General features: G+C 46.6%; 1 long non-coding RNA gene across 1 annotated transcript in view; it reads right to left on the reverse strand.

Moving 5' to 3' along the window:
* The window catches only part of LOC106006667, a 35,564-nt gene extending 12,452 nt beyond the window's left edge, over positions 1-23,112 (reverse strand). The window contains exons 1-2 of the long non-coding RNA XR_001180932.1: positions 23,023-23,112; positions 6,535-6,733 (exon numbers count right to left, since the gene is read on the reverse strand). This is a non-coding gene — a long non-coding RNA (uncharacterized LOC106006667). The remainder of the gene's footprint in view (positions 1-6,534; positions 6,734-23,022) is intronic.
* Between the last annotated feature and the right edge of the window lie 219 nt (positions 23,113-23,331).

Genomic DNA, 23,331 nt, shown 5'->3' on the forward strand with positions numbered 1-23,331 from the left:
AGGTTTCCTGCTCAGCGGGGAGCCTGCTTCTCCCTCTCTCCCCTGCTTGCGCTCTCTCTTGCGGTCTCTCTCTGAAATAAATAAATAAAATCTACGTGAATAAATAAATAAACAAATAAACAAAATCTTTAGGGGAGGCTGGGGGGCTCAGTTTTTAAGCATCCGACTCTTCATTTAGGCTCAAGTCATGATCTCAGGGTGCTGGGATGGAGCCCCACATCAGGCTCCCTGCTCGGGCAGAGTCTGCTTGTCCCTCTCCCTCCCCTCGGCCCCTCCCCCTGCTCAAGCTTGCTCACACACTCTCTCTCTCTCTCTGAAATACATAAGTAAAACCTTAAAAAAATACAAAATCTTTAAAAATAAATAAATAAGTAGAAACATAGACACTAAAGGGAAGGAAAGCAACCTATTCAAATCCTCTTCCCTCTCCCCTTCTGGGCCTTTGCCCCAGGTTCCCCCCCCCACCCCCCGACCTTCTGAAGCTCTTTCAGGAATAAATCAGGCAAGGCTTCCTCCAGTCATCAGCCTGGATGGGGAGCAACCAGGCCAGCAGCAAGAAACAGAATCTTCCCCAGAAACTCAGAGGAAACACATATACAGAGTTTTATGTCGGGAAGCAGACGTGCAGAGCTGTGTGTGCTTCTGTTTTTTCATTCTTCCCACTTACGAAGTTGTTCCCCACCCATGGTTGCCTCCCAAAACAGGACTACATATTCACCCCTGAGCTTGACCAACAACCCAACAATTTCCTGTTGTACAAAGACAAATAAGAAGGTTTTAAAAAGAGAGAAAGAGGGGGAAAAAAAAAAAAGAAAGAAAGAAAGAAAGAGGAAGGAAGATGAAGATGGGAAGGAAAGAAGGGGAGAAATGAAAGGAAAGACCAGGACCGCAGCCTTCTGTGCGGCGGAGGGAGGGCCACTGGCTGGAGGCAGAGGGGTCCTCACAGACAGTCTGGTCAGGCGACCCCCAGATAAGATCAGTGATAGACGACATTGGGCTTTTTCAAAACACCTTCCCGAGAACACCTCCCACAACGTGTCAAAACAAATGAAATTCCACATTCCCGCTTGTAAATATTTTTCCCCTGCAATAAATGAAAGCTGTGATTCGACAGATACCTCAGAGCTTAGCATTCTTTATGAGGTGTATAAATAAGACCTACGGCGGGATTGGAGAGCGCCTATCCTGGCAGTATCATTTTTATCCTATGGGCAAGTGTGCATTTACATAATTCAATTCAGCAAATTCTGATTGAATATACATAGTATTGTATAAATATGTATCAATACGTGTGAGAACAAAATGAAGAGAAGCTGGTCAGGATCAAGCAGCATCCGCCGGTGGCCCCCCTCAACGTCTGCCGCGGGACTGGGCTGTCTGACTTTGGGGAACAGATGTTATTTGAGTACCATCCCATTATTCACCTAGCGCTCCCCGGTGCCCATCCCTGATCCCACAGAGCGGCGGGTAAATAAAATCTGTGCTCATGCATTAAATCAACATGCATTACATGCCACCGAAAATACATACAAGATGCAGGAATTGCGTCTTTATTTCCAAACATATTTGTTACGAAAGTGTCTTAAAGAGATTGGGGGAGGGGCGCCTGGCTGGCTCAGTCAGGAGTTGGTGGTGCTTGAGCTCAGGGTCACGAGTTCGAAACCTATGTTGGATATAGAGAAGACTCAAAAAATAAAATATCTTTTAAAAGAGAGAGAGGGGACGCCTGGGTGGCTCAGTCGGTTAGGCGTCTGCCCTCAGCTTGGGTCATGATCCCAGAGTCCTGGGATCGAGCCCCGCATGGGGCTCCCTGCTCAGTGGGAAGCCTGCTTCTCCCTCTCCCACTCCCCCTGCTTGTGTTCCCTCTTTCGCTGTCTCTCTCTCTCTCTTCAAATAAATCAATAAAATCTTTTTTAAAAAGAGAGAGAGAGAGAGATTGGGGGAACTGGGGAAAGATGTTAGCATTTTTGACGAAGGACAGAAAGGTTTTTGAGCTGCCCCCTTTATTTGAATACTTGAGTGCGTGACCTTTTGGATATTAACAAATAGCTTTCTAAACCAAACAAATTTTGCAGAGAAAAAGACATCTTCTAAATTTATCTACTTCTGCATCTGCACTGAGGAAAATTTAAAACTGGTCTAGATTAGCCGGCTCTGGCAGCCAGGACAAAATACCACAGACAGGGCAGGGTTGGGGGGGCTCAAACAATAGACATGCATTTGCTCCCAGTTCTGGAGACTGGAAATCCATTATCAAGATGTCAACCAGGTTTTTGGGGAGGACACTCTGGGTTGGCAGATAATCATCTTCTCACTGTGTTCTCACATCATCTCCATTCTGGGTGCTCACAGAGAGAGAGAGATTTCCAGTGTCTCTTCCTCTTCTTAGGAGGACCCCACCCTAGTGGGTCAGTGCCCCACCCTTACAACCTCATTTAACCCTAATTCCTTCCTTAAAGGCCCCAGCTCCAAGTACAATCCCACTGAGGGTCAGGGCCTCAACACACAAACTCTGGAGGGACACTCTTCAGTCCATAACATTCTCCTAAGTGCTTTGGACCGAAAATATTGACCGCTTCACATTTCCCCTGGAGCTAAAACCCAGGAACAGAAGTTGTTACAAGTACTAAAGTCAAGCATGAAAAGCGCAGGGTGAATTTCACATGTGCATTGTTATTCTGGTGGTAGGTTGGTGGTAGCAATGGTTATTTTGCTCAGGTTTGCCTTCCCACTCATGACTCTACCCGGATTCTTCTCAAAATCCTAAGTCCCACATTTGAGGCTATGAGCCCTCTGAGAGCAGAGGGCATTTCTTTTCTACCCCCTACAGAGTCTGGCACATACTGGAAACTCAAAAAATGTTTCCTGCGAGATTGAACGAATGACTCCCTTTCCTTGTAGACATGGAGTCAGGAGGAGGAAAGTTCGGGAGAAGGGCCTATGTGGGGTAAATGGCAGGCTGAGATGGAAACTTCCCTCCATCTCCCCCAGCCTCACTGGAAGCAAAGAAGAGAACTTTTTAGAATGAGCGGCCATCACAGCCTGAGGAGAAGAGCCATGAAACCCCAAGTCAATTCTCTGAGCACTTCATGCTCAGAACGTGTTGATATGTGAATTGGGTTGAAGGAAAACCTAATGACCCTTTGGTTCCCCTGGCCACACACCCAAAAGGTGCCAGGCTTCCCGGTCACGGAAGAAGACAAGTACACCAGGGTTCATGAGGAACAGCCAACAGACATTTCCTGAGTACCAGCTCTTCAGTCATTCAATAAATATTTATTGATCACATATTCTATGTCAGACACTAGGCTTGGCCCTACAGACACAAATGATGAATCAGACACTCCTGCTCCTACGGAACAAGTACATCATCAGCGGATGTGACACTGGACCACTATGTCGGGTTTCTTCTTGTACCTGACTGAACACTGTGGAATAGCTATGGTCGCCGTGTCTGGAAATAAACACCTATCATGTGTCTGGCGCCCTGAGCCAAACAAAAGTTTTTTCATCTCGACTTTACTTATTTTTTTAAGTCATTTATTTACTTAGTTCAGGAAGATCTACACCCAGCGAGGAGCTCGAGCTCGTGACCCTGAGATCAAGAGTTGCAGGCTCTTTTGCCTGAGCCAACCGGCACTTCCCCTTATTTGTTGTTGTTGTTGTTTTTTTTTTTTAAAGATTTTATTTATTTATTTGACAGACAGAGATCACAAGTAGGCAGAGAGGCAGGCAGAGAGAGAGAGAGAGAGAGAAGCAGGCTTCCTGCGGAGCAGAGAGCCCGATGCAGGGCTCGATCCCAGGACCCTGAGATCATGACCCGAGCCGAAGGCAGCAGCCCAAACCACTGAGCCACCCAGGCGCCCCTCCCCTTATTTGTTTTTTATGGCTGTCCATTGATTTGCCTCTGGATGGAGAGGTAGGTGTATGTCCGGACTGTTCTTGCCATGAGCCAGAGGAAAGACTGCACTGGATATCCATTTGAGAGGGATATTTTAACACTTCTGGTCATAAGGTTGGAAGTGCCCAGCTCCAAGGTTAGGACGAATGCCCGGGGATAAGGGTCTGCCCCCAGTGAGAGGCCATCAGGCAGCTGACAGGGAACACAGATGGAGGATTAGGGACTCAAATGACAGCCTGGCTTGGTGACCTGGCCTCCTGCCAGGGCCAACCTCCCTGGTAGCTAAACCATCAGGATATCCCTCTTCTCCCCTCCCCCCCGCTCCAGCACCAGAATCACCACCACCCTGCACCCGGTGACACAAGATGCTGGGCAGGACATTGTGAAACTTCCTGGCCTGTTCTATTGCCAAAGTGTCCTAAGTCAAAGTGACTCTGACCTTGGTCTTGCCTTGGAAGTCGCCAGGGTAAGGCAGAGAAACACACAGAGACTCCCGTGGAGCCAGCAGCCCCAGCGTGGGAGACAAGCTTTAAGCAGGCAGCAGTGTGCCCGGCATCACGAACAAAATGAAGTTGCCAGTACTGGGTCATTTTTGCCAATCAAAAGCAGAAATTTCATATGGTTCAACCTAATGTAATACTAGCTGACTCGTGCCTAGCACCTCCTATGGGCCAGGCAAGGCTCTAAGCTCTTTGCACACAAACTCCCTTTATCTTTTTTTTTTTTTTTAAAGATTTTATTTATTTATTTGACAGACAGAGATCACAAGTAGGCAGAGAGGCAGGCAGAGAGAGAGAGGGAAGCAGGCTCCCCGCTGAGCAGAGAGCCTGATGCGGGACTCGATCCCAGGACCCTGGGATCATGACCTGAGCCGAAGGCAGCGGCTTAACCCACTGAGCCACCCAGGCGCCCTCCCTTTATCTTCATAGCAGCCCCAAGATGGGGGTACTGTTAGTCTCCCCACTCTATAGAGAGGACCGAGTAAGCACCTGCTAGGACGTAGCAAGGATTCAAATGCAGGCAGTCTGGCCCCAGAATCCACATTCTCCACCTCTAGCCTGACCCACCTTGCTGGGCACAGAGTTCGGGGACAGCACAGAGGAAGAGCCAAGATACTCAAAAAAGGGTTCCAGAAGAAAGTCAACCCCCTAAGCCTCATGTCTCCTGACTCCCTCCACAGCGACCAAAGACCTTCATTGTGTGTCAAGAGGGTGGCACTACCCTGGCCGCAAGGTCGATTCCCACCGCCCAAGCTCCCAGGAGCCTCGTACACTAAACGTCTGCAGCATCAGTGTGTGAGCGAGGAAACAAAGAATGAATGAACAAAAGCAGAGGGAGAACCTTTTCATCCACCTAGAGAAAAAACAGGGCCAAACTAAGCGGCTTTGTCGGGTGGATGGAGCTGGGGGAGGCCGGGAGAACAGGCGAACGCGTTAGCTGGTGTACATCCCACGGGACTCCACGTGCAAAGTATCATCATCTTGACTTGACAAAGGAGAGGAAAATGGATTGAGAGAGTTGACTGAAGACCGTCTGCCCCCCAGATTCTGGCCCTGCTCTTTCCGTTCCCTCCTCTGCCTCCCACACTGCTCGGCACTTGCTCCTGCCAGCAGGTGACTTAACTTGGGGAATCCATTTAAGATTTTTCAGCTGCTGGAGGAGTTCAGGTGCTGGAGGAGTTCAGCCTGCAGCCCGATCCCGCTCTCCCCCACCAAGGAGCAGTAAGCCCACCACCCAGGAAAGCGCCCGAGCGTCGGCGGTCAGGGCATGGCACGCGGGGTCCCTGCCGGAGAAACTAAAAACTGTCATTCTCCCACTTTGCCACTTTTTCCAATATTCCTTATCAGCCCCCAAAAGCTCCTGCCATTACAACATTACCTCGTGATGGGCATATTACAATTTCCTAGATTACATCTTATCTGACATTAGTTACATTTTAGGGTTGTTGCTTACTGGCACTTTAATTTCATAAGTAAGCTATCTCCAAATCACAGAGGGGGATGAGTTCCAGCTCCTTCCATCCATTCTCCAAGCCTCGTTTCCAGAAGCTAACGTTTTCTTCCGCAGGCCTGGATTTCAGGTTCGTACTATCTGTTGGTTCTATGGCTCTCCATCCATTAACTATGGTAAGTAATGATAATATTCAATTATCCTGTTCTCTATTTCTGGTGTTTGGCCCGAGAGGGACTAGAGGCTGAATCTGATTGTGTAAAATCATCATCTTCGTAGTGAAGAATCCTTTTGTAAGGGACGGGCCATCGAGCTCCTAAAGAATTTTTTTTGCTTACTGTTATTAATTTTACTTACAGGGATTAGATGGCATATTAAGATATAGCAAAGGTATAACTCTCTGTAGCATTGCCATATAATTTACAAGTGTAAAGGGGAAAGAACTTGTTCTTTTTTTTTTTTTTAAAGATTTTATTTATTTACTTGAGAGAGAGACAGTGAGAGAGAGCATGAACGAGGAGAAGGTCAGAGGGAGAAGCAGACTCCCCATGGAGCTGGGAGCCCGATGCGGGACTCGATCCCGGGACTCCAGGATCATGACCTGAGGCGAAGGCAGTCGTCCAACCAACTGAGCCACCCAGGCGTCCCGGAAAGAACTTGTTCTTAAAAATGTAACAACTTACCCACATTTTCCATCTTCCCACCAATGAGTCAAAGATAGACTTCACACAGAGCAGTGGAGGGGTGGATAAGGCACTCAACACACTGTCTGCTTGACTTCCCTCCATGGCCAGATGGCAAGATTCCGTAGCGTAAGGAGGAAAGGAGGTGGTACTTAACTCAGTTCCTCAGGAAATCCACCCCCTTGGAGTGCGTGGCAAACTATAAAGGCAGAAGAACAAAGGTAAAGAATGGGTAAGTTGAGATGATCTTAAATGATGGGTTTAAAAGTATAATTGTGTTAAATCTCTTCATAGGGCAAACAATTATTTTCACCAGGGGAATATTTTCTCTAGAATCATCTTTCCAGTCCTCTGGACGTCACTGCTGCCATGACTCTGTTGGCTCCAAATTTAAGCCCCGTCTGCGGTTGACTGCACAGAAGTTACTGCTCTGTTCTCCATACATGAAGGTTTGTGATTTCCCATGCACTGGGGAACCTAGAGGTCTTTGATGGATATTTTACTGAGTGGATTTGCACATTCTGCTTTGGCAATCTGTCTTTAAATATATATTTTGTCACATGCATTAAACAAAAAATAGTGTGTACACACACACACACACACACACACACATTCTGTGTGTTTTAGCTATCAGGAATCAAGTAATAACAGTGGCTAGAATGTGTTTATTATTTAATATCCTCAAATTTTGTGGCTGAATTTGAATGAAGGGATCAAACACTAAAAATTACAAAGCAGAGCTAAAAAATTAATGAGACCAGATTTATTTATTTACTTACATAATCATGCATTTTTAGAGAGAGAGTATGCATGCGGGGGGGGGGGGGGCTAGGGAAGAGGGAAAGGGAGAGAGAGAATCTTAAGCAGGCTCCACAGCTAGTACAGAGCCCCATGCAGGGCTTGATCTCACAACCCTGAGATCATGATCTGAGTCAGAATCAAGAGTCGGATGCTTAACTGACTGAGCCACCCAGGCGCCCTGAGACTGATTTAAAAAGATTTAAAAACAAAACAACAGATACTCCCAATGTACAAAGTCTAAAGAGAGAAGTCAGAGAGAACAGTGAGTAGAATATGGTCCTGACTGGAGGTGTCTGGCTACACCGTGGGCCCAGCTAAATGTGGGAGAGCTTGAAGTTAAGGTGACCTTGGGTTTTTAGGTGACCACACTGGTGGTGTTGCCCCCCAGCACCCATTTCCTTCCACACCACCCCTCCACGTTCCAGAGGACAGAGCAGTAAAAGCCACATTCCTCAGACTCCTTTGCAAGTAGACATCTCAGTGTGACTTGCTCATGGGCCATGCAATGAGGTGCCCCTTTGTGACACTGAGAAGCTGGAAGACACAGCAGGAGGAAAGCAAGCTCAGCAGATGTGAGCGTTTCCAGGGCATTCCATCACCTGCTCACCAGCCTGCGGGAGGCAATGGCGGACATGGCAACAGAGTTAGCAATTGTTTCCAATGGAATTCCAAAATTCCAAGTGAATCCCAAATTCCAGTTGTGACTATGAATCCAAAGGGACCCCAACCTCCACGCATTCCCATCTTCACAGTTTTGTCAGTATCCAACTCCTTGCATACTGTCCATCTCTGCTAGAAACCTCTCAAATGTCTTCTGTCTCCTGCATCAAGCCTTTATTAATATGTCTGTTTCCTCTAGTGCCCAAACAGTCTAAGATGATGAGACTGAATAGCTATACAGATCTTGGATTAGTTGTTGTTTTGGTTTTGGGGGGGGGTAAGTTTAATTGAAGGAAGGGGAGAAAAGGCAGTTTGGACAGTATTTCCCCAGCTATGGCATGAATACCTCTGGTGATTTAAGAGGTACAAGGCACGGCATTCAGTAACGTTGAAACATGTAACAAAACAGTTATTCCCTTCTTGATTCTCTTTTAATCATTTAGGGAGAATTCTGAGGCTGCGACTCGATTTCTTTAACACTTTGCTAATACTCTTTAATCCCCTTTATTTGCGAAGAGAATAGGCACAGAGCCTTGGTCGGAAAACTCCACTCAGCTAGAATGCAAAGACGCTGTTTTATTTTCAATACATTTATTTCTAGAATTATCTTCTCAGTATGGCAAGCAATAGAAGTTTTCCATTTATGTTAGTGAGAGGAAGTACCCTTTTAATTTCAACTTTTTATTTTGAAAGCTTTCAAATCTTAAAAAAAAGAAAGAAAGAAAGAGTTCTATAGCGAGAATCCATATCCCCACAACAGAAGATCTACCATTGTTTACATTTTTCAGATCTTCTTCATCTATAATTTCTTTTTTGTTCAACACCTTGAAAGTGAATTATAGACACTGAGGTACTTCACCCCTGAAATACTTTAGCAGGTAATTCCAGCAAACAAGAATCTTCTTCTGAAAAAACCATACCCAGGGGCACTTGGGTGGCTCATTTGGTTAAGCGTCTGCCTTCAGCTCCAGTCATGATCTCGGGGTCCTGGGATGGAGCCCAGCACCAGGCTCTGCACTCAGTGGGAGCCTGCTTCTCGCCCTCTTCCCCACTCTCTCTCTCTCTCAAATAAATAAATAAAATCTTTAAACAAACAAGCAAACTATACCCAGTACCACACAAAACAAAATTAATAATTCCCTCATGGTGTCTGGCCCATTTTCAGTCAGGAAGGTGTTTTTTTTTTTTGTTAAACTCACTTAAAAAATGTGAGCTGATTTTTTTTTTAAGATGAGATAAACATTAGGAGGTAAATATAGACGAGATATGGGTGTGGGGAAAAGCGTGAGGATGGGGGGCGGTGTTTGTATAAAACCCTGGTTTGAAAACTCAGACCTGAGAAACAGTGGACAGGAGCCTACAGGAGCCGTAGGCTGTGTCTGAAAAGGAAGGAGAACAAGAAAGATGCTAATGGCTGAGGAGGAAAGTAAGTGGGCCAAGAAACAGGAGGTCGCTCCTGGAATAAGTGCACTGGGAAGAAAAGAAAATGTGAATCCGTGAAAAGTGAATGTACTCGAATCCGTGAAAAGTGAATGTACTCGAGTGTAGTCACAGGTTGTCCCTGGGAGACGAGACCAGGGCTTTGAGGCCCAGTGATGTCACTATTTGCAGCAGGACCTAATCACTTCAGATCCCTTTGCCCCGTGAACTCCTCTATCAGATGGGGTGGGGGTTGGGAAGGTATTGCATCGTGTCCCTCATACACTGCCCTAAGGAGCAAATAAAGAACACACGACAACCACCCCCCCCGCCCACATACACCGTAACACACAGGTGATAAGCACCACCTAAAAAATCCAGTGGCGTAAAATGTGGGTTTCTGTTATGGGAAAGTTCATGAAAAACAGTCTTTTCAGGGGGTCAGCGCTGTCACCGAAAGCACAAAAGTGAGGCTAATAAAAGCATGTGCTGTATTTGACTGGTCAAAAATGGTTCCTTGGGTGCCCCAGGTCGGGAGGTTTTGGGGGGGGTGCAAAGGGGGAGAAGGTCACGAAGGGGGAGGGAGTGACACTGTGTGGGGCCACCCGACAAGGCAGCCGCGGGAAAGCTGGATTTGGACGTCGGGTGCGAAGTGGGAAGGGGAAGAGCCAGGGAAAGAGAGGGACTAAAATCAAAGTCAACATCGGGACTGTGGATTATAAAGGACTCTCCTCCCGAAAAGAGGATTTTGTTCAGCTTCCATGGGAGCATGGGGACAGGCAGAGGACAGGGGATAATTACCAATAGCCATTGTGTTTTATGGGATATTGATTTGTCACTTGGTTTTACTGTACATGTCAAGCACTAAGACCGGCGCCCAGCACACTGGAAGGACTCCATAAATGCCCACTGCCGTTATCAGGATTGCCTCCCGATTTTCCATTCCCACCACCTCACCCTATTTCAGCTCCATCCGCACCGTGTAGCTAGTTTATGTCAGTTCCTCCTAACTAGCCTCTTGGGGCTGGGAACTCGAAGAACCCACCAGGAATTCCCCCGTCTTTTGAGGTTTCTAAGGGTCTGCCACATCCCGCCCCTTCATCTAGGTCCTTCACACAAGAGTTAATATGCTCGCTGCCCTGTGGCACGGAGCACAGCTGGCCGGGGTGAGGGGAGACGGGCACTGGATGAAGAGGCAAGGGCTGAGAGGCTGGTCAGCAGCCAGAGAAGCTACCTGCAGAGCGGGGGGCTCTAGGCTAGCCTGTGGTGGGCTAATGCAACCACCTTCTCAGAGTCACAGGACGTGAACGCGAGACACAGAAAGAAGCCACGGGCACTGACAATAGGCAAAACAATACAGAGACAGGCCGTGCCATATGCAGAACCGGGAGCAAGCAGAGTGTTTCCCACCTCTCCCCTTCCTCCTCTCCGGTCTCCTCTGAACCCCAGATCGGCCCCAAACACGAATTAAGGAATTTAGCCCCTTGGTCGTAGTACTGCTTTCTGGTCCTATGTCGTGGTGTTTTCTTGGGCAACGTCAAGATCCATGTGGATCCAGGCTCCACAGGGGTTATAATTCTTCTAATCCAACACCTTTCCCTTTGAGACCTTCCAACACTCCTAAATTCATGAATCACAGAGCTTTAAACCTGGAAGAGACCTAATTGCTGTCACACCTCAAAAAAATAAATAAATAAAATAAAATAAAAACAACAACAGAAAGCATTACTAGGCTTCCCTAGTTATATGTGCTGCTGAAGCAAGCACATAGCTTCCCTAGTTACGATGTTTCAGATTACCCTTTGAAAATAATTATCAAAAGCTATACAGGTGGGGTGCCTGGGTGGCTCAGTAGGTTAGGCGTCTGCCTTCAGCTCAGGTCATGATCTTGGGATCCTGGGATTGAGCCCCACATCGGGCTCTCTGCTCAGCAGAGAATCTGCTTCTCCCTCTGCCTCTCTCTCTCTTGCAAATAAAAAAATAAAATCTTAAAAAAAAGAAAATCATGAAAGTATATACCTTTGCACCCAGCATCCCCACTTCTGGTAATTTGCCTTATGGAAAATAGCCAGATAAGTACACAAAGATGCTGTCATAGACTATTCATTGCCCCACTCTTCAATATAACAAGTCTGAAAGTGACTTACATTGACCAATAAGAGATTGGTTAAACAATTGTTATATACAGCCATTAGCAGGACACTAAATAGCAACTAAAAACTGGAATACATATATTGACAAGTCAAAACACTGGGTCACAGAATGGAGTGTTATAGACAGGTTTCGTTAATTGGAAACTGCATTTTAAATATACTAACAGAAACAGGAAAACTCTGGAAGAGATTTATAGAAGTTGTTTCAAAGTGGCGAGAACTTTAGTGACTCAATTTTGCTTTGTGTTTGCTTATGTGTAACTTCTAAATTTCTGCATTGAATACACACTTCTTTTCTTTCTTTCTTTTTTAAGATTTTATTTGTTTACTTGACAGAGAGAGAGCCAGAGAGCACAAGCGGGCAGGGGGCAGGATGGGGGTGTGCACAAGAAGGGAGGGACAGCAGGGAAGGGCAGAGGAGAAGGAGAAGCCGGTTCCCCACTGAGCAGGGACCCTGACATGGAACTCAATACCAGGACCCTGGGATCATGACCCTAGTGGAAGGCTGATGCTCAACCCATGGAGCCACCCAGGTGTCATGAATACACATTTCTTATGAAATAAAAATCCTACTGAAGTCCCAGATCAGATGATGTCCTTCCTATAAATTCTGCTGAAAAAAACCCATCCAGAAATGGTTTCGCCTCTGCTTCTAAATGTAGACACGTTTATATCTGTCTCCAACACCTAGCACACACGTACCGTCATGTGTTTCCGCACGACCACATGATCAAGTAAGACACTCCAGAACACAGCTGCCTTTCACTCTACAGGACCAGACTCTGTTTAACCCACTATTAGACGATGGCCCCAAAAAGATAGGTCCCTGTCCAGGATCTATGAGTGTGACCTTATTTGGAAAAAAGGGTCTTTGCAAATGTCATTATATTAGGGATCTTGATAGAAGACCCTCCTGGAATATGGGGGTGGGCTCCAAAGCCAATAACAAGTGTCCTTACAAGAGACCGAAGAGGCAATGACAGGGACACAGGACAGAAGGCCGCATGACCACGGAGACAGAGACTGGAGTGGGGCCTTTGCAAGCCAAGGAAAGCCTGGAGTCCCGAGAAGCTGGAGGAGGCAAGGAAAGGCTTCTCCCTGAGCCTCCAGAGAGAACGGGAGCTCGCTGACACTGACTTTGGACTCCTGGCCTCCGGCACTGTGAGAGAATGCATTTCACTTATTTTAAACCACCGAGTTCCTGGTAGATTGTTAAAGCATACACAGAAAACTGAGAGACACCTATTAGACATCTTGTCAATATTCAATATTTGGCAGGGCCGGGTGGGGGCTGGGTGGTAGTGCTTGAATTACAATATCCTTGACTCTCTACGCTCTCATGCAGAAAGAGAGGATATCTCATTATTAATAAGCCCAAGTTTCTTAGGATTAAATTTGAATTCTTCTTCCCACTGTGGGTCATAAGGCAACCAAAATGGCCAAACGTTCATTGCCGACCCAACCGCTCTGATTTGAAACGCGGAAATAAAAAAGTAATTGACTCTCTGGTACCATGTCTTTTTGGAGACCCAGGATGCCCGCTCACTTCCTCCAACACTAAGCTCCTTATTTGACTGGAGCGTGAGTTCAGTAACCCGTGGCTTTGCCCAGACATCCCCCAACACTAAGAGCTTTAAAGGGACAATGGCAGGGTTGAGAGGTTGAAAAATTTGACCTACTTTCCCCGTCTGTCCCCAAAAATCCATGGCATTTTCTCTCTGTGAACCAACTCAGCTCTTTAATCCACATGCACACAGGGCCTGTCCAGGGAGAGCATATTTTGGCCTCGTGTGTTTGCTTTTTGTTTTGCTTTTGAACCAAATGCCTCGCTGCTTTGATAATGAGGAATGAAGGGGAGAGAGAATGTGTTTTTCTTCAGGCTTAAAAAACATATACAGTGTTGAACACTCAAGGGATTATCATATAAAACGTGGTGTAAAGAAACATGAGTGGTGGGGGTGGGGGGTAGTCCGAAAGAAAGGGACACTAAAACCTCATACATTGCTTGTAGAATCACATCTGCCCAGGATGACAGAACGCTTCAGTCTCCAAGGACACTTCTGATCCATGTGGTGTACAACTGTGTAGGTTCCAAACATAAGGCAGCGCCCCCCACCGCCCTGGGTTCCAGTATGAGGAAAGAATGTGTAGAAGGAATCCACACTGTACACGGACGCAGGGCAGGCCCTGGGCAAGATCACAGAGAACAGGAGAGTTCCCCTGCCTCTCCACCTCCCTGCGTCCCCTGCCTGCCTCCTTCGTTCTGATATGGGCTCTCCTGACCCAACCGTGCTCCATGACTTTAGGCTAGGCCCGCTGGTGGCCCCGTTTCCTTCTTGCCGACACAGACCCTTTCCAAGCAACTTCTCCAGGATCCTGCATCACTGGGGCCCACACTGTGACAGCGGCTGGTCTGCAGAGGACCTGGCCAAGGCTCTGAAGAGGAGTCTAGAAGAAGCCCTTCTTGCTGGGCCTGGGTTATCAATTGGAGCTCGCGAAACTACTGGGCAGGTCCCTTTCTTCCCCCCAACGTAAACTGAAGCCTTACCCTTCTCACCAGAGGGAATGAATCAGAGGCCCTGGGAGAAAGGGTAGTACCAACCAGAAATGAAGAGATGCCTGCAGTCTGAAGAGGGGCCATGGGGGTAGGCAGACTGCTCCAAGGGGATGGGGACCAAGCCCATAACTGTATCTAACTGGGTGATAATGGCAGATGACGGGAATGGATCATTCTTCTAGGGCGGAAACTGTATTTTCATGGTGGGTCTCAATGCCTAAAAAGAATCCTAATGTGGGAATTTTGTCCAGTGTAGAAAATAGTCTTTAAAACTGAAAGGCCTTACAAATGCTCCATCAAAGTCACATCCAAGGGGTGCCTGGTGGCTCAGTCAGTGAAGCATCCAACTCTTGATATCCACTCAGGTCTTGATCTCAGGGTCGTGGGATTGAGCCCTGCAGTGAAACCCACATCGAGGCCGACATCAATCCCCACATCGGGCTCCACCCTCAATGAGGACCCTGCTTCTCTCCCTCTCCCACTGCCCCTATCCTGTTAAATAAATAAATATATCTTTAAAAAAAAAAACAACTCTTACTATGCACTTAAGATTTTAATGAATTGGGGAGGGGGGTGCCTGGGTGGCTCAATCAGTTAAGCGTCTGCCTTTGGCTCAGGTCATGATCCCAGGGTCCTGGGATCAAGCCCTGCATCAGGCTCCCTGCTCAGCAGGAAGCCTGATTCTCCCTCTGCCCCTTGCCCTGCTGGTTCTCTCTCTCTCTCTCTGACAAATATATGAAATTTATGTAAAAAAAGATTTTAATGAATGGCTTTGAAAAATATTTCTCAGAATAATTGGAAAATTCAAATACACTTTCCAATATTTGCCACCCTCAAGGGGACAGTGATGTCATGGGACCATTTCCAGAATTGCAAATCAGTTGGTGTTCCTGAAGAAGAATAGTATACCATAGGCTGATTTGACTGAATGATGTAATTGATCAGAAAAGAAGGAAGGAAGGAATAACCAGGTCCAATAGGATCACCTTTGTTTGGACACAGACAACCAAACTGACAAATTAAAAAGACTAGGATCATCCCTCCCTAGTGACAGTTAGCATCCCAGAAGAATGGCAGGCACAGTGAAAGCAGGGGGCTGGGTGATTCACCCCAGGCCTGGAGTACCTGCCTACAATGACCTAGTAGGTTCTTGCCTTTGACACTCAATAGGGTCTGAATGGTAATTGGATTCAGCCCAGTATTTTCTTCCACAGGAACATAATTACTAAATACATAGAATAAATCCCTGACCCAAACGTCAGATCTCAGGGCAAATCTAAGTTAATTGTCTTTTTCTAATCCTCTAAATAGCATTGCATATAGCCCCCTTAAAAAAAAAAAAAAAAATCAGGAGCACTTGGGTGGCTCAGTTGGTTAAACATCCGATTCTTTTTTTTTTTTTTTTAAGATTTTATTTATTTAATTGACTGAGAGAGAGACCACAAGCAGGCAGAGAGAGAGGGGAGGAAGCAGGCTCCCTGCTGAGCAGAGAGCCCGACGCGGGACTCGATCCCAGGACCCTGAGATCATGACCTGAGCCAAAGGCAGAGGCTTTAATCCACTGAGCCACCCAGGCGCCCCTAAACATCCGATTCTTGAGCTCAGGTCTTGATCTCAGGGTTGTGAGTTCAACCCCTGTGTTGGGTTCCACACTGGGCTTGGACCCTACTTAAAAAAAAAAAAAGTCTTACCTTTTTTGAGGTCCCCTTGTTGCTGTTATCAGTTATATATTCACCATGTGGACCTGGGAGCTAGAGGAAAACAATCTGGGGAGGGTAGAGGGTAGCAAAGAAACAGATACATGGAGGTCAGAGGCCAAGGATAGAGAAAAGCTGTGACAGTGGGAGTCCCTAGTTCTGGTGCTGTTGGTAACTGTCCGCCATCCTGCCACTGGGTGCCATGAGGTACCCCCAAGACCTTCACTATAAATCCCCATTCTTGCTAAAGCTGGTCTTCTGCTACTTGCTGCCCAAAGATTCCTATGGTATGTCTCCACCTGGACTATGAGCTCTGGGAATGGTGGATGACTTGGGGTGGTCCCATTCACACTTGTGTGCCAAACAAATGGATATGCAATGAAGACCAAACATCTGAGAATCCTCAGGAGGCATGTAAAATAGGAGGTTTTTTTGAGAAAGAGTCTGGGAATGGAAGTCAAATCCTGTGTAATCATTTTGTTTCTACTACTACACTACTGTGACCATAGACAATTTACTGAACCTCTCAGGGCCTCTATTTTGTCCTAGAGAGACCATAACAAACATAACAACAGAACAGAACAGAGCATAAAACGTAACATTAGGTGGTTGGCAAACATTAGAAAGACACTTTTATTATCTCCCCTGTATTTTGTAAACTTTTTTTGTAAACTTTTATTTTGTAAACTTTTATCTGTAACAAACTGCATATGTAAACTCATTTTCCCATAAGATAACCACTGTTACCACACTTAGGAAGTATCATTCCAGTAAAAGCTAAAAACAAACACACACACACACACACACACACACACACACACACACACACACACATAAAACAAACCCTTGGCATTTCTGTTATGCTGTGCCCTCCTCCCCCAGATAAATGATGCAGTTCCTGTTAGACTTCCTGACAGACTGAAAAGAACTTCAGGACTCCCATTACCACAATTAAGGGCCAGAGCCCTCCAGTCATCCTGGGTGGAAAACATTTCACTTGATGACTGGTAAACTCTAAAATTCAATTATTCTGATAACCTAACAGATGCCTGCAAATCAGCGCAAAGATAGGACCTAAAGGAAACTGGCTATACACCCATGAGAAAGCGGAAAACTGGGATGCTTTTGGTTCTCAGCAGTGTGGAGAGCTGAATACTGCTTTCAAAGGCACGGCCATTGTTGTGCAGGGAACATGTGCAGGCCACCAAACTATACTCTTGTCTTCATCTGAGATCTATAATATTTACTGCGTGTCTCCTGAGTGCATACTAAGTACTTTTTTTTAAGGTTTTGTTTTTAAGTAATCTGTACATCCAACATGGGACTCAGATTTACAATGCCGAGATCAAGTGTCACACGCTCTGCTGACTAAGCCAGCCAGGTGTCCCTTGGTACTTTTCATCTATTGTCTCAATTACCCTCCCCCCACCCCCGCCAGAGCCTTGTATGGTAGGCACTAATGAGGTACTAATATGTCATCACTCCCATTTTTCAGACAAGGGAATTGAGGCGCTAAGGGTAGAGCTAGGATGACACTCCGACCACCTGATGCCAACCCTGAGTGTCTAACCATTATGCGACACTCTTCCTCGGTGTCCCCACAGGCCACGAGATGACTCTGTTGGAAATCCTCAGTGGCACTGGTATTAGATTCCTCGCCGCCATAATTACCACAACCTTGAAATGTATGCTTTCGGGGTTCAGAAGGCAAGAAGTTCAAAACCAAAGTGTCTGTGGGGTTGGTTCCTTCTGGAGGCTCCGTCCCCTGGCCCCGGGTGGCTGCTGATGATCCTCCACGTTCCTCTGCCTATAGTTCCAGTCTCTGCCCTCCTCCTTCAAGTTCACATGTGACTCTGCATCTCTGCGTCTCTGCCTCTTATAAGGACCCCTGTCATTGGATTTAGGGTCCAGCCAATGCAGGACCATCTCATCATGGGATCCTTACTTCCATGACCTCTACAAAGACCCTTCTGTCAAATAAGGTCACGTTCACAGGTACTGGGATGTAGGACTCAGACACATCTCAGGCACAGCCCCCTGCAGCTTCCAATGACCTCCACTCTCAACTATCCCATGAGTCTTATTTTCCCCATAATCCCACAGCTCTCCACCGGGAGGATGGTGCTAACTCTTACATCCCCAAACTCAATCGATGTAAGATCTGTTACATGGACGTTATCAATTTTTTAAAAGATTTTATTTATTTATTTATTTATTTATTTATTAGGCACAGAGAGAGAGAGAGAGCACACAAGTAGAGGGAGAGGGAGAAGCAGGCTTCCCACTGAGTAGGAACCTGATGCGGGGCTCGATCCCAGGATCCTGGGATCAAGACCTGAGCCGAAGGCAGATTCTTAACCAACTGAGCCACCCGGGTGACTGTTAATCAATTTCTTTTTAAAAGAAAAAGGAGGGGTGCCTGGGTGGCTCAGTGGGTTAAGGCCTCCGCCTCCGACTTGGGTCATGATCTCAGGCTCCTGGGATCAAAACCCACGTCGGGCTCGCTGCTGAGCAGGGAGCCTGCTTCCCTTCCTCTCTCTCTCTCTCTGCCTGCCTCTCTGCCTACTTGTGATGTGTCTGTCAAATAAATAAAATATTAAAAAAAAAAAAAGGAAAACAGGAATGGATAGACTATTATAGGATGGCAGAAGACAGAATTGTTTCTTCAGTTAACAATTGCTTAGAACTCTTGTGGGTTGAGCGCTGTACCAGGTGCCCGGGCAAAAGCAGAGATCCAGTGCCTTCCCTAGGGAGCCTGTGGTTCGTCTCAGGGAGACAAGGACGCAGAGGACAATCCCAGTCGATGAGACAAGTGCCATCAGGTGCACACAAAGGCCTGTGGGGTCACAGAGAAAGGAGCCCTAATGCTCCCCGGGGTCAGGGAGAGGCTTCCAGGGAGCAGGTGACATTTGAGCCGGGTCCTGAAAGATGAGTGGGAGCATGCCCAGGCAGGAAGGAGCCCAGGAAGGGCATTTCAGGCAAAGGACAGAGCAGGAGCCGAGCTCCAGATGCCGAAAGATGCTGACCAGTGCAGCGAACAAGGAGCCCTTCATTATTTGGGCCTTGTTTCCATCCTGTCAGTCTCTGTGCAAAACCTTCACCGACTTCTCGGTGTTTAAGACCTACAACCCCAAGCCTTCATTTTTGAAGCCCAACCCTCAATTCTCCAGCTCAAATACCTTGTTCCCAGCACCAAGCTTACACTTGCAGCCCTCCTGTTCCCTGTCTTGTCTGTCCCTTCCATGGAGCCACGCTCCTGCCCACAGGTTCCTACTGACTCCCCCACACGGGGGACTCCCCCACCCACTCCCGCCAAGATCCCTCAGGCTACAGAGTCCGATCATTCTTGGGGAAGCCCCTCCCTCGCCAAACTTCCATAAACCACCTTCAGCTATTTACAGCTAAAGGCTCTTTTTCAGGCTCAAAAAATTGGCCTGCAGGCATTGAGGTATATCCAGAGGGTGGTGACATAGTCTCTTTCCAAGGAGACTCATGCTGGCCACGGTCAACCCCAGGAAGCCAAAGAATATGTCTGTCCTTGAGATGAATGACAAGGAGAAAGGTGGTAGAGATGGCATAAAGAGGACACAGGTCTGGGGTGCCTGGGCGACTCACTGGGGTGAGGATCCAATTCTTAATTTTTGGTTCGGGGTCTTGATCCAGGGTTGTGAGTTCAAGCCCCGTATTGGTTTCTGAGCTGGGCATGGAGCCTTCTTTAAAAATGGAGGGGGGAGGTTCGGGGGGATGCAGGTCTGTCATTCGTTATCCACATTTCTAAAATAGAAGAAGCTACCCAAACCAGGAGTTAATTCCTAACCCACTGGGTGTCAGGGGCTGACCTGCACCGATGCAAGCCTATGAATAGCCTTTACGTCATAGGGTGTGCAATCCGTCCCTTTGGCTGCAGATTTAATAAGATGCTTGATTACACAATGCTGTAAGACTCTCCGCACGGGGCGTTAGGTAATATTCTGTGTCCTGAAACCTATCTGGCCCTGAGGATTTTGGAGGTGGCACCGTGGACCTATGGTTGCTACGATCCTGCCGCAGGTGTTTTTAATGACCGTGTTCCCCGGGGCTGCGTTTATTCTTAGCTTGAGCTCATTTGAGGGCTCGGCCTGGTTCTAGTTGCTGAAAAATCTTTGTCGGGGCAGGTAAAATGATGAGCCTGGGGCAAAGGAACGGAGCCTGGTCAGCTGGAGATGAGCGCCTAGCATGGGGCCTAATTCCTCCCCTTCCCTGGGTCTCAGCCTCGTCCACCAGGACCAGGGGCCACAGATCATCAAGGATGCATCACAACCAGTGCAGACTGATCACAGGGAAGACTAGCTGTAGGACTGGAAACCTCCACCTTCTGGCCCTGCCTCACATCCCTGCCAGACTCCATGGGTCTGCACTCACTCTCACAGCCTCTTTAAAACTATGGGAACCTCTGAAGCTCAGCCACTTGGGTGAGGCCTCCAGACATCACCGATCCCATTCTCCAACCATCGGAGCCACCCCTTACAGACACATACACACGCGCACACATGCAAGCAAGCAAGCAGAACAGCATGGGCCTGTAGGCCTGTGTCCCAATTCTTCTCCCTGCCAGATACAGGAATTGGAGCAACCTTACGCATTCTTTCTTGCATCATCATTTAAAGGGTCATAATTATAATAATTGCCTCTGACTGTGCTTTCCAGGGTCAGATCATAGAGTAGATAGGATGGCCCCTGGAAGCAGTAAAATGATATAAAAATGACATCCTTGTTTTTATTATTTTTAAAATCTAAATATTACTTACAGGAGACTACTGATGTGTTAAGACAACAGGTCCCAAATATATTATCATGATAGCATAATGTTTCTGAAGATGGTCTGCTGTTAAAACTGAACAATGATGGGGCGCCTGGGTGGCTCAGTTGGTTAAGCATCTGCCTTTGGCTCAGGTCATGATCCTGGGGTCCTGGGATCCAGCCCCGCATCGGGCTCCCTGCTCAGTGGGAAGTCTGCGTCTCTCTCTCCCCCTCTGCCCTGCCTCTGCTCTCTTTCTCCCTCTATCTCAGGTAAATAAATAAAATCCTTTAAAAAAAAAAAATAGAACAATGACAATCTTTCTCCCTCTCCAGGAAAATAAAGCTCAATTGGCAACAGAATTTTATCAATACGACATTTAGCCATCAATTAGATTTTTCTTAGCCATCAACTAGATTTTCTTAGGTCCAATTCCACCTATCCTCACAGTCCTATGAGTCAGATGAGACCCAATTTAAAACTACTAAGTATTTCATTTTGTCCTGAAAGAATTACTCTTTGCAGCCATTTCACAAAGAACATCTTGCCAGAAAAGATGCCTAGTGCTGTGGACACACAGATGAATGGCGCACCATTCCCATATTCTAGAAGCTGAGTGGTGGGAAAGAGTTGCTGTGAGAGTAGAGAGGTTATTAAGCAGTTGCAGTAAGATAAAAATAAAAATAAAATCAGAGAAACTCTGACACCTGTGCGTAAAAGTCTTTCCTCGGCACAAAGGAGGAGGTGTTGTCCAATTCTTGCAGAGAGAGGGTGGATTCAGGAAATGTTTCACGGAGAAAATGACACCCAGGCCAAGACTTAGAAAACACTGGGTAATACAATATTTCCCCGTTTCCTGGACTTTCTACGGGGAGGGCTAGTTCTTGGATCTACCAAACGGTGGTTCTTTAACAGGATTCCAACTCTGTATTTCACTTTGAGCTGAGATCAAGAGTCAGATGCTCAACTAACTGAGCCACCCAGGTGCCCTGTACTTCACTTTGAAATTCAAGATTTGCTGAGTAGAAATCCCATTACCAGAGAGCCTCACAGTCTGAGCTCCAGCCAGACTGTAACTGAGGGTGGACGGGGAAAGATTAATTAAGGCAGTTGGGTTTGAAAGAACAAATGAATCTGACATACCAACATGACAAATGTGTATGAGTCCAACACTAATTAGCAATAAAAAAATACTTATCTTCTAAATACACAAAGCACATATTTTCAGTGACAACTCATTCTACCCTTAATCCCCACATAAACATGTAGGTCAAAGAATGCTTGGGTCAAATTGGTGCCTTTCTTTCTCCGTATCCACATGGGTTTTGCTAACTAGCCCACAAGTGAAGGGAAGTGAGTCTGTACGGGCCCATTGGGGGAAAATGCTCATTTCCAAACAGGCAGATGAACCCTGAGGACAGACGCTCCACTCATAAAGCTATCTATAAATGTGCAAAAAATTCAAAGGCAAATTAGTATTTATATACCTAACCCTTTGCATTTTTGCCCTTTCCATTTTAAGGTGGAACGCTTTATTTGATCCCTTTTTTTAAAGACCAAAGACTTTTACTCAGTCTGGATTGAACAAAACAGGCCTGTTTCCAGGGAGAGTGTCGAGAGAGCCCCATCTCTGGGTCTACAGAACCAGGTCACAAATTAATTCATTATTCAGGGATTCCCCTCTGTGTTGAGTACTGGCAGGCGAGGCATGCTGGTCCTTCCTCAGGGAGACCTTCCCTTACCACATGATCAAAAAGAACAATCCCCCACATGCGTTCTTTGCCCTTATCCTGCTTGATTTTTCTTCATCACATTTTTCATTGCTTAACTTTATAGTATAAATACACTTTTTAAAATTTGATCTTCTCCACTACTATGAAAGCTTTATGTGACAGAGACTCTGAGTGTTTTATTTAATTCTGCAAATCCAGTGCATAGACTAATGCTTGGCATGTAGTAGATGCTCAGTAAGCACTTGTAAAATGAGGGAATGGATGCATGAATGGATGAATGGATGAATCAATGAATGACAAGCCCAACAGCCATGGGCCCTCTGGGATTCGAGTCTTTCTGTTTGCAGCTGGCTCTGAGCTCAAGACACACTGTTTAAAGATGAATCTGGGTCAGTCCCAGGCCTTGATACTTAATATCAAGGTCCTTGGTATCAAGAACCAAGTATCCAGGGGTGCCTGGCCTGGGTGGCTCAGTGGGTTAAAGCTTCTGCCTTTGGCTCAGGTAATGATTTCAAGGGCTCCGGGATCAAGACCTGCCTCGGGCTCTCTGCTCAGCAGGGAGCCTGCTTCCCTCCCTCTCTGCCTACTTATGATCTCTCTCTCTCTGTCAAATAAATAAATAAAATCTTTAAAAAAAAAAAAATGAACCAAGTATCCAACACACCAAGAAGGGTTTCGGAGCAGTACTCACCCATGGCTAGAGCTTCAGATAAACGTAAGAAAAATTAAATTGAGTCTGAGACTCTCGGAGAGGCTTGGAAGAGAATGTCCCATAATACAGAGGAGGGAGGAGGAGGTTCTGGGGGTAGGGATGACTCAGCAAGCCTGGTCAGGACATGATTTTCAACTTTCCGCCCACAGACACTTTGGGTTGGCTAGAGAACTCTTGCTAAATCCCAATGACCTGTGCCTACAGTTTGATTATTGTTCTCTTTCTCTTTCTTCTCCTCTTACTGCCTTCTTATTACACTATCATCTACACTGTTTCTGGGATGCCCGT

The sequence above is a fragment of the Mustela putorius genome, unplaced genomic scaffold (assembly GCF_011764305.1).
Source record: "Mustela putorius furo isolate JIRA1106 unplaced genomic scaffold, ASM1176430v1.1 tig00003870_pilon_pilon_pilon, whole genome shotgun sequence".
In the NCBI taxonomy this organism is placed as follows: domain Eukaryota; kingdom Metazoa; phylum Chordata; class Mammalia; order Carnivora; family Mustelidae; genus Mustela; species Mustela putorius.